Source organism: Bison bison, unplaced genomic scaffold, assembly GCF_000754665.1.
Source record: "Bison bison bison isolate TAMUID 2011002044 unplaced genomic scaffold, Bison_UMD1.0 scf7180017864094, whole genome shotgun sequence".
NCBI lineage: Eukaryota > Metazoa > Chordata > Mammalia > Artiodactyla > Bovidae > Bison > Bison bison.
This window is the reverse complement of record NW_011494666.1, coordinates 223976-236686: the sequence shown is the minus strand read 5'-3', so window position 1 is coordinate 236686 and position 12711 is coordinate 223976.

The window sequence follows — 12711 nt, the reverse complement described above, 5'->3', positions numbered from 1 at the left end:
CAAATGTATACACACACACACACACACACACACACACACACACGCACACAAGAATTCTCTGTCAAAAAACAAAGATAGATCTCTAAGATGGATCAAATATATACAGATACATGCAGTATGCATAAACACACATATACATAGACACATATACACACATGAAGGCTCAATGCGTTTATCTTATAGGACTATAGTTTCTTATTATGTCATTTGTTGTTTAATCACTAAGTTGTATCTGACTCTCTGCGATTCCATGGACTTGTAGCCTTCCAGGATCCTCTATTCATGGGATTTCCCAGGCAAGAATACTGAGTTGGGTTGCTATTTTCCTCTCCAGGGGATCTTCTCAACCCAGGGATCGAACCCAGGTCTCCTGTATTGCAGGCAGACTCTTTATTGTCTGAGCCACCAGGGAAGTCTTGATGTAGAATAGTCTACATGTCTGACTGGTCTGGATTATCTTTTGTGCGTTTTAGTCTGTTCTTGTTGCAGGAGATCTGTACTGACATGAGCACTTTTTCTTTCTTCCTTTCTCTCTTTTAATCAGAACATCATCACTAAGATATAATCATTACATGTGTTTGTTCAGAGCTCAGACCTGAAGTATCCATCTGAGAGAGTCAGTTCCTAGGTAGGTTGCTAAGAAGTGCAGGGTCCTCAAAGAGGAGAAAGGGGTCTGGGGCTCTTAAGGATAAAATGACAAACTTTTTTTTTCCTACATTGCTTTGTCTTAGTCAATATAACAATATGTCTTGCTCAAGGACACGTTTTTCCTTAACAAGAACCTTCTAACTAATCTTGTTATCTTAAGAAGTTTGTTGTGGGAGTGGGTCCGGTAAGACCTTTCTATTGTTAGTTCTGAGTGAGTGAAGTTGCCTAGTCCTGTCCGACTCTTTGCGACCCCATGGACTGTAACCCAGCAGGTTCTTCCACCCATGGGATCTCCAGGCAAGAATACTGGAGTGGGTTTCCATTTCCTTCTCCAGGGGATCTTCCCGACCCAGGGATAAAACCCGGGTCTTCCGCATGGCAGGCAGATGCTTTAACCTCTGAGCCACCAGGGAAGCCCTAATAGTTAGTTCTAATCTTGTTAATTTACGATGCATGTTGTGCTAGTGGGTCTGGCAATAGTGTATAAGGCCTTAATAAGACTGGTGAGTGGGGGCACTCTCCAGCCCCCTTCTGATGTCTGTGTCAGAAGCTTTCTCTGTCCCCTTTAATACTTTAATAAAACTCTGCTACACAAACTCTGCTATCACTCTTGAGTAATAAAGCCTGGTCCCTGGTCCCAAAGCTAAATCTTCTTCGGAGATCATGAATCCGACATCATTCACTGTAAGCTATCACATCCTTTATGAACCCATGATTGCAAGCCCTTCCAAGTCTGGCTGAAGCAAATCTTCACTCTTACAAGCAGATGCTCTCTGAGTTTATCTTTTGCTCTGAAAGGTGTATTATGCTCTGATAGTTATACACTCTTTTTTTTTTTTTTAGGATATCTTATAAAAAGACCCTTGCTGCCTATTCTATCTAAAGCAATTCTCGTTCTATTAGTAACTTAGTCCCTGTTACTTTCCTTCATGTCACAACCAAATGGGGATTCATTGTGTTTGTCTCTATGTTTTTGTCTGTTTCACTCCGTAGAATTTAAACTTCACAAAGGCAGGGGTCTTTTGTTTAATTGTACCATTCTCCCCAACACCTTATACTGTCAGACACACAATGAGGGCTCAAGGAATCTTCTGATGATTAATGGATTAATATCATTGTTTAGAGGCTTTCCAGGTAGCTCAGCAGTAAAGAAACCACCTGCCAATGCAGGAGACTCTAGTTCAGTCCCTGGGTTGGGAAGATCCCCTGAAGAAGGAAATGGCAACTCATGCCAGTGTTCTTGCCTGGGAAATCCCGTGGACAGAGGAGCCTGGCTGGCTACATTCCATGGAGTCCCAAAGGAGTCAGACATGAGTTAGCAACTAAACAACAATGTTGTTAATAAAACTTTAGGCAGAGATACTCAGTGAGGTAGTCAACTTAGTGAGTTTCTCATGTTTGTAAGTCATACCCAATCTTCTTTAGGACTTTAGTAGAGTATAAATCACAGAGAAATTTTCAAGGGTGCAGAGGTTTGGCACCACTGTATCAATGGTGGCCTCTAGTAAGGGCCAATGTACCTCCCAGGAAAATGGACATTACTTAAGGCAATTCTCTCAAGAAGTCAAAGTGTACTGCAAAACATTTCCAGCTCTCAGACTGGCCCAGCAGTAATGGGCATCTGGAAAGGACAGTAAGAATGCTGATTATCATCCATTGGGTTGAACCAGTCAGATAGTTCAAAAGCAGTATTTTGAGCATCTTTTCATGTGTTTGTTAGCCATCTGTATGTCTCCTTTGGAGAAATGTCTATTTAGTTCTTTGGTCCATTTTTTGATTGGGTCATTTATTTTTCTGGAATTGAGCTGCAGGAGTTGCTTGCATATTTTTGAGATTAGTTGTTTGTCAGTTCTTCATTTGCTATTATTTTCTCCCATTCTCATTATCAGAGAAATGCAAATCAAAACCACAATGAGGTACCATTTCACACCAGTCAGAATGGCTGTGATCCAAAAGTCTACAAGCAATAAATGCTGGAGAGGATGTGGAGAAAAGGGAACCCTCTTACACTGTTGGTGGGGATGCAAACTAGTACAGCCACTATGGAGAACAGTATGGCGATTCCTTAAAAAACTGGAAATAGAACTGCCTTACGACCCTGCAATCCCCTGCTGGGCATACACACCGAGGAAACCAGAATTGAAAGAGACACATGTACCCCAATGTTCATTGCAGCACTGTTTATAATAGCCAGGACATGGAACCAACCTAGATGTCCATCAGCAGATGAATGGATAAGAAAGCTGTGGTACATATACACAATGGAGTATTACTCAGCCATTAAAAAGGATACATTTGAATCAGTTCTAATGAGGTGGATGAAACTGGAGCCTATTATACAGAGTGAAGTAAGCCAGAAAGAAAAATACCAATACAGTATACTAACGCATATATATGGAATTTAGAAAGATGGTAACAATAACCCTGTATGTGAGACAGCAAGAGAGACACAGATGTATAGAACAGTCTTTTGGATTCTGTGGGAGAGGGAGAAAGTGGGATGATTTGGGAGAATGGCATTGAAACATGTATAATATCATATATGAAAGGAATCACCAGTCCAAGTTCGGTGCATGATACTGGTTGCTTGGGGCTGGTGCACTGGGACGAACCAGAGGGATGGTTTGGGGAGGGTGGAGGGAGAGGGGTTTGGGATGGGGAACATGTGTATACCTGTGGCAGATTCATGTTGATGTATGCAAAACCAGTACAATATTGTAAAGTAATTAGCCTCCAATTAAAATAAATAAACTTATATTTTAAAAAAAGCAATATTTTTAGCAATGTTTTTTAATTGTATATCTTCAGAGTACTTTTGTATTGTGATGTGCTACTTTGTATCACTTTTTTGTATTTTTTATTATTCTATATTTTGTATTATTTTTGTATTATGTTTTCACTACTTTGGCCATCTGATGCAAAGCCAACTCATTGGAAAAGACCCTGATTCTGGGAAAGATTGAGAGCAGGAGATGATAGGGGGTGACAGAGGATGAGATGGTTGGATGACACCGCTGACTCAATGGACATAAGTTTGAGAAAACTCCAGCAGACAGTGAAGGACACGGAAGTCTGGCATGCTGCAGTCCATGGGGTTACAAAGAGCTGAACATGACTCGGTGACTAAACCACAAGAGTACTTTTGAGACTGAAAACTTATAAAAACTTTAATCAAAGCAGTGGTAGCCACAAAATTAAAAGAAATAATAATAAGCTTTGACTGTTAGTAATAAAAGTGAGTGTTGTTTCATTTTCTTTGATAGTAATTTCTCAAACCATTTGGAGAAAGAAAATATGATGCCTGTTTATTAGGCAATAAATATAACTCTGAAAACCTGAAAGTGTACCCAAGCATGTTCATCTGTCCGTAAGTGATTTTCCTGTCAAAAATTCATGATATGATACTTGGAACACTCAAGTTTGGCCAATAGCAAGGGGTCTGCTTCTTTGATGAAGTAATACAGATCTGGATATTGTCACCATGGAAAAAAGTAATCCCTCCAAGTTTTCGCTATGAGGAAGCCAGTGCTTCGGACATGATGTTCCCTTCTCCTGAAGGAACATATTTTAAGTAGTGGAAAAGAAACTGCTGTTCCAGATTTGTTTTTAAAATAAATTAATATTTTACTTAAATTTCTGTATGACACATCCATGGTTAAATGAATATTGGGTCTGGGGTAAGGGATACAACTTCTATTGGTTTGGGATTGACAAGATGACAAATTTGTCTTTCATCTATTTGAGAACAAAAGATGAGCCATTGAAATTTAAAAATTTTTAATCTGTACTAAATATAAGAAAAATAATTTTCCCTTAGTACATGAATTTCTCTTTTGGCAAACAAATTTTTATCAAGCATGTCTACCGTTTTGATTAAAATCATCTGTGAACTCAGTTATTCTCAAAAGCACCTTTTTTGATTTTGGAAGACCAGGATCATGCATCTTAAGAAGTAAGAAGTAAATATCAAGTAACATAGTTGTATTAACTTCCTATTATAGTATCTCTCACTGAATGCTATCCACGGTAGTAGGTTTTTATGCCTTTTGTTCTGAAGACCCCTTTATACTCTTGATAGTTTTAAAATACAAAAATACACAATTATTACCATCCATTATCAGCCAAATGGATGTCATCATCATGTGTCACAACTTCTGGAAAATTTCACTATACTTTTTTAAGAAGATGAGCATGAAAGAGACACGAAAGAGACCAATTATGTCTTAGCATTATTTTAACAAAGAATTGTGTCCACATAGATCTACGGAAAGACTCACAGTGGTTCCAGGACCAGACACTGAAAACAGTGTCATTAATTTGTTAAAGAAAGTCTAAGGAATTGACCAGAAGGCAGGAATTGAGGATTTATGAAAATTATTCCTTCTTTATTTCAATGCAGTAAATAAACTACAATTAACGTAGAACTAACTAAGAAGTATTATATGGCAAATAACTCAATATGGTATATTTATTCACCTCTCTCAATATTAGTGAATATATTTCTTGTTAAATAATTTCTATTATCCTTTGTCACTTATAGCAAGCGTAAATGCTTAATTGGATAAAAGTTCACTTATTTAAATTATTAATAAGTTAATTATCTTTGCTGTTTGAATATTACAATTAATTCATAATTAGTTTCCTAATCACAAATATTATTTAAATATATTCTTTGTAGCACTCTAAATTGAGACATACACTTAATTTGTTTTCAAAGATTTTCATATCTTTTAGGGAAATAGATCAATACATAACAGTCATGACACAAGACACACTTATCAGATTATATACAACAAATACCTACTTGTACTATCAGGAAAACCATCTGGAGGGAGTAAACTGGTTACTCACACAATAAAATGGGTGCAACTTAGTATTACTAGTTCTGGTAATGAATTTGCATTCTCCTTAATGATCTTTGTGACTCAGACTTTTTACACCCTAAAAGACTCAGTTTCACAAGTGAGACTGGAAACAGACAATGAATTTTTTATTTAAATTTGATTTCTTTAGATTATTATAGGAAAAGATAGAGCTATTTTGAAATGTCTTTACCTTAGGTACAAGAGACTGATTTAATTTAGGGCTGGGACTGAAAGTCTGAACTCAGACAACACACATTCTTAATCATTATATTACTCAGATGATTCAGGTGATAGAAAATAAAGTTCACTTGGCAGAGATTTCAAAGGATGTTTAAGCCACACCAAAATGATGTAATAAATAATTTCTAAAGAAATTTATCATGAGAAGAAATGTATCTGGCATTTATAACAAAGATGTGAACTAAAGTATTTCCTTAAGGTGTATGCACAAATTATTATAGATTGAATTTCAATCACAGTCAGGTTAGAAGATGAGAATTTAGAGGTTCAACAGTTACCCATCTTTAAGTGTGTTTGTTTTAAATGAAATACTATCCATTTAGGAAACTATCTAAAAAAGTCTATTCTTTGATGAATGTTTCCTAAGCAGATCAATTTAAATTAATCAAAATGTAACACAGTTGAATTTTCAATGAAACATAGCATATTATAAATATTCTAAAAGAAATTGAACATATCCTATTATTTTAATATACATATAATGGACATCAGTTGATCTAGATTTCAGTCACATTGAAGATATATATATCTTCATTATACATTTTTATTGAACCTTCACAACTTTAATGAAATGGAGGTATTATTACTACCAGTCCTAATTTAATTTTAAAGAGATTCATGGTAAATTACTCAATTTTCCTGAGCCTAAGTCACAGAGAAATAGGACTTAGATCTTCCAGCTTCATCGTTAGTATAATCTTCCCTATCACACCACAAATTTGTCTAGACTGAGCGATCAATAAACCATGATTTCTGGTTCTTTTATGTGTTTGGAAAGAAAGCATTCCATGTTGCTTAACTTCCTCGGTAGCCTTACCCAAACCTATAACCTTAGCAGCCAAAGAAGAAGATTTAATCAATCTCTCCCCTGGATTTTTTTTTTTTTTAATTTGCTAGTACCTAATCTTGTATGTGTATGTGGTATATGTGTGTGTGTGAATAGCAAAGTTTTGTTTTCCATAACTAGACATAAAAAATGTAAAGTGTAAATGGAAAACATAGTTAAGTCAATTCATATCATGATTAAAAATAAACAGCAAATAAATCAACCAGAATAAATCCATGACAGGGCAATAATAGATCTGCAATTTCAGCCATGGACCATGCTCTTCCAGTATTCCAAATATTCCAGGAGGAATTAAGAGTGTCTCTCTTCCCTTAGTGAGAACTTGCCTGAACTAGCCTGAGATTTTTTATCATCCAAGAAAATTCCATTCTAAGAGTGAGACAGACTAGATAACTCTGAATTACCCATTGTAAATTATCTTAGAGTGTAGATAGCCTTTCAAGCCATTACTGACTATTCTGTTTATATCATCTGATTTATACCATATGAAATTGTCATTATTTTTAGGTCAACATTAATTTGACAATTTCATATGGTTCAACTTAATACCTTCCTTGTATGATATGAACTTTGGGGTTCAAAGACCTTTACTCATATGTAAGCAATTGCCCTTGCTGACTAGGGCAAGTTAATTAACCCTCAAATGGACATGATTATAAGAGATAGGCCTTATAAAATTGTTGAAGATTGACTAAAACTATAGATATCTTTATATTTAGCACAGTGCTAGATAAAGTAGTACCCAATAAGTAATAGGTTTTGCTGTTGTTCACTGTTCAGTTACTAGGTTGTGTCTAGCTCTTTGCAACCCCATGGACTACAGCATGCCAGGCTCCCCTGTCCTTCACTATCTCCCCAAATTTGCTCAAAGTCATGTCCACTGAACTGGTGATGCTATCTAACCATCTCATCTTCTGATATCGTAGGGCTAATATTATTGCTAAACTCCTACATTCTAACTTTGAAATTTACCTTCTATCTTCTCACTCAGTAAGACTGACTAATTACGCACCTCCATTTTTCACCTTCTGTCATGATTAGTTATGCAGTGCAGTCATGGTGTTCTGAAAATACCTACCCGAATAAGCTTAGTTAGTACTAATATTCAATATTAGAATTTGGTCCTTAAGCCAATAATTCTTAATGTTGATGTCATATGTGACTTAGACGATAGAGTACATTTACACCTGGATTCATACATACAAATTTTTGAGGCATTTATAAATGACTTTGCTTTTGATTTCCTCACAGAGAATGTTTTCAGCATTCCATAACAAAGTTAGATATAAGATATGTGATATTCTCCTAACTTCACTGCTACTTCCTCTTGGCCCTAGACAATCGAGAGTCTACACTTGTTCCTCTACTAGTTTCCCAGACAATATTTCAGAATTGTTCCTTCAAATTCACAAGCAGTCTAGTGTGCCTTTTCCCAGATATTGGTCTCTTCACATTTTTTCTCGGACTGCTATGTGACCCATAGTGTAAATTCCTTGAGGTCGGGCTTTGTATTATTCATCTTTGTATTTGATTAGCACATCAATTCAGTTCAGTTCAGCCACTCAGTCATATCTGACTCTTTGCTACCCCATGGACTGCAGCACGCCAGGCCTCCCTGTCCATCACCAATTCCTGGAGTTTACTCAAACTCATGTCCATTGAGTCAGTGATGTCCTCCAACCATCTCATCTTCTATTGTCCCCTTCTCTTCCTGCTGTCAATCTTTCCCAGCATCAGGGTCTTTTCCGATGAGTCAGTTCTTTTCATCAGGTGGCCAAAGTACTGGAGTTTCAGTTTCAGCATCAGATTTTCCAGTGAATATTCAAGACTGATTTCCTTTAGGATTGACTGGTTGAATCTCTTTGCTGTCCAAGGGACTCTCAAGAGTCTTATCCAACACCACAGTTCAAAAGCATCAATTCTTCAGCACTCACTGAAGAAACAGTGACAGATTTTATTTTGAGGGGCTCCAAAACCACTGCAGAAGGTGACAGCATGAAATTAAAAGACACTTGCTCCTTGGAAGAAAAGTTATGACCAACCTAGACAGCATATTAAAATGCAGAGACATTACTTTGCCAATAAAGGTCTGTCTAGTCAAAGCTATTGTTTTTCCAGCAGTCATGTATGGATGTGAAAGTTGGACTATAAAGAAAGCTGAGCACTGAAGAATTGATGCTTTTGAACTGTGGTGTTGGATAAGACTCTTGAGAGTCCCTTGGAGACTGCAAGGAGATCCAACAAGTCTATCCTAAAGGAGATCACTCCTGGGTGTTCACTGGAAGGACTAAGGTTGAAGCTGAAACTCCAGTACTTTGGCCACCTGATGTGAAGAGCTGACTCATTTGAAAAGACCCTGATGCTGGGAAAGATTGAGGGCAGGAGGAGAAGGGGATGACAAAGGATGAGATGGTTGGATGGCATCACCGACTCAATGGGCGTGAGTTTGGGTGGACTCCGGGAATTGGTTTTGGACAGGGAGGCCTGGTGTGCTGCAATTCATGGGGTCGCAAAGAGTCGGACATGACTGAGCAACTGAACTGAACTGAACTGAACTGAATGGCTTATTGACAATGTCAACACTTTTACCTGAAACCAGAATATTCATCTGGCATTTAGTCTAGAACATGTATCTTGTTCTTTGCCTAGATTTCTGTTTTAAACAGCTGCTCCAGTCTTATTCCTGGTTCATTAGAGTGCATCTTCTTGTTACAACTTGGGGTAACATTCCTTCTTAGAACTCTTATCTTTCAATTTCTGTGCTTTGATTATCAAAGAAATATTAATACAGCAATATTAAATTCAACTGACAGTGCAGTCATCAGAAAGAAAAGAAAGCACATAAAGAGACGAATAACTGAGCCAAATAATCAAAGGCTACATACTCAGCCAGTTTGTTGTTCTTGGTTGTGGAGATATTATTTATATATATATATATCCTGATTGATTCAACAATGGTGGCACATACTCTTGACCCTGTATAACATATCTTGGAAATTCAATTTGCTTAAAATTTCTGCCTTCAAAGCCAGCAAAGTAATATTTTTCTAAATTTTACTACTTCTATTTGTTGTTCAGTCACCCAGTCATGTCTGACTCTTTGCGAACCCAGGGATGGCAGCACACCAGGCCTCCCTGTCCCTCACCATCTCCCAAAGTTTGCCCAAGTTCATATCCATTGCTTTGATAATGCCATCCAGACATCTCATCCTCTGATGCCCTCTTCTCTTTGTGCACTAAATCTTTCCCAGCCTCAGGGACTTTTCCAATGAGTTGACTGTTTGCATCAGATGACCAAAGTACTGGAGTTTCAGCTTCAGCATTAGTCCTTCCAATGAGCATTCAGCATTGATTTCCCTTAAGGCTGATTCATTTGATCTCTTTACTGTCCAATGGACTTTCAGTTGTCTTCTCCATCACCACAGTTTGAAGGCATCAATTCTTCGAAATGTTAATACTTACTATTAGTAAAATTTCCTTAAGTTTGTCTAGGTTAAACCACCTAGACATTAAGAGGGTAAAAAAAAAAATTCTTTGATCGACTATAAAAAATTCTTCAGACTTTTATTTATTTATTTTTTTTTTCATTTTTTTTTTCTCTAATTTTATTTTATTTTTAAACTTTACATAATTGTATTAGTTTTGCCAAATATCAAAATGAATCCGCCACAGGTATACATGTGTTCCCCATCCCGAACCCTCCTCCCTCCTCCCTCCCCATACCATCCCTCTGGGCCGTCCCAGTACACCAGCCCCAAGCATCCAGCGTCATGCATCGAACCTGGACTGGCTTCAGACTTTTAGAGTACTACAAATCATATAAGATATTCAGCTTTAAAAGAGCATTATAAATTTCTTTGTTTTAATCCCACAGGAGTCTTTACCTTATATAACAGTCAATTAACAGACTTTTAATGTTTAAATGAATTGGGTCATTTCAGAAGCTCAGTCACCTTACAGCATGATGCATTTCCTTCCTTCCTTCCTTCCTTTCTCTCCTCCTTCCTCCCTTCCTTCCTTTCTCTCCTCCTTCCTCCCTTCCTTCATCTTTTTTTCCCACAGATCATATACATAGAATTTAGGATCTCTCACATTTTATAACATCAAAAAGTGTTTATAGCTAAATTCATTTATCAATTCTAAATTATTCTTCTAGAACTAAGCAGAAAAGACCTAATTCTTTTTCAATGTGATAATTCTTCAATAAATAAATCCAAAACAATTAAAATGTTTATGTATATTTACATATATCTTATATCTTGTTCTCCTTTTTTCTTGCTAAATACCACACTTCGCCTTATTAATTTAAAAGATCATCATCAACCTACCATTGTCCCATGTGCCACCAGAGGAAAGGAGTTCCCCATGTTTGAATATTAAATTTGAACAAATCTTAACCTTAAAAAGTTAAATTCTCACATTACTTTTCAAGAATATGAGCTTTATATTTTATTTAAATTCTAATTTTCTACTATTATATAATGTCATAAAAGAATTATACTCTCCCTCACCAATAACTAAAAAGCATTTATATAATTAACAGATGTAAATATGTTTTACATATTTACATATCATAAAGCTATTTTCAGTGATACATGAAATAATCTATATAAAGCATTTAGCACATTACCTGATATATAAAAAGTGCTCAATAAATATTAGCTATTATATAATATTTACTAATTATTCTAAAGTTATTTTGTAGAAGTTAAACATGAAGGGGTAGTTATATGAAACACTCTAATTTATTGATGTTTCTGAAAGGCACGTGATAGTTGATTCCTGGCTAATGCATTTATCCTTAGCTGTGATTGACTGAAAGGTGTACAGAAGCAGAGTAATCTCATGGTACAGAGAAAATAATTCTGATTTCAATGTTAAATAGCAAGTGAATCAGCTAGTTAATGGCATGATCAAACAGACCTGGAAATACCAGTTACTCCTATCACAGCATGAAGACTGATCTGTTTACAGCTGGAAATAATGCACACATTGTTCTTGAAACCACTCCATTGCCACAAAATATCACTAAGGACTAGACAGTTTAATCCTCCTCATCATGTATGCGTTGTCTGGTACTATGGGGAAAATAATACAAAGTTTAATAAGTAGTTAATATTAAGTCAAAAGAGCAGACAAAGAATGCTTTTAATGGTGTTATCTGCTTAATTTTAAATGTTGGTGTGATCTCTTTTTACAGAGATAGGTTGTTTGTTTAGCTTGTACTCTTTACTTAAATATTTTAAAACATGTAGACCATTTTAGAAATATAGTATTTGAGATTATATTTTAACCTTTTAATCATGTGAATAAATTTGAATCAGTTCAGTTCAGTCACTCAGTTGTGCCCAAGTCTTTGAGACATCATGGACTGCAGCATGGCAGGCCTCCCTGTCCATAACAATCTCCTGGAGTTTACAGAGAAATCTTCTGGACCTAATAGAAGCAGAAGGTATTAAGAGAAGGTGGCAAAGCTCTTCATGACCCAGATAACCACGATGGTGTGATCACTCACCTAAAGCCAAAATGCAAAGTCAAGAGGGCCTTAGGAAGCATCATGATGAACGAAGCTAGTGGAGGTGATGGAATTCCAGTTGAGCTATTTCAAATCCTGAAAGATGATGCTCTGAAAGTGTTGCAGTCAATATGCCAGAAAATTTGTAAAACTCAGCAGTGGCCATAGGACTGGAAAAGGTCAGTTTTCATCCCAATCCCAAAGAAAGGCAATCCCAAAGAATATTCAAACTACTGCACAATTGCACTCATCTCACATGCTAGCAAAGCAATGCTCAAAATTCTCCAAGCCAGGCTTCAATAGTATGTGAACTGTGAACTTCCAGATGTTGAAGCTGGATTTAGAAAAGGCAGAGGAACCAGGGATCAAATTGCCAACATCTTCTGGACAATTGAAAAAGCAAGTGAATTCCAGGAAAACATCTATTTCTGCTTTATTGACTATGCCAAAGCCTTTGACTGTGTGGATCACAACAAACTGTGGAAAATTCTTAAAGAGGTGGTAATACCAGACCATCTGACCTGCCTCCTGAGAAATCTATATACAGGTCAAGAAGGAACAGTTAGAACTGGTCATGGAACAACAGACTGGTTCCA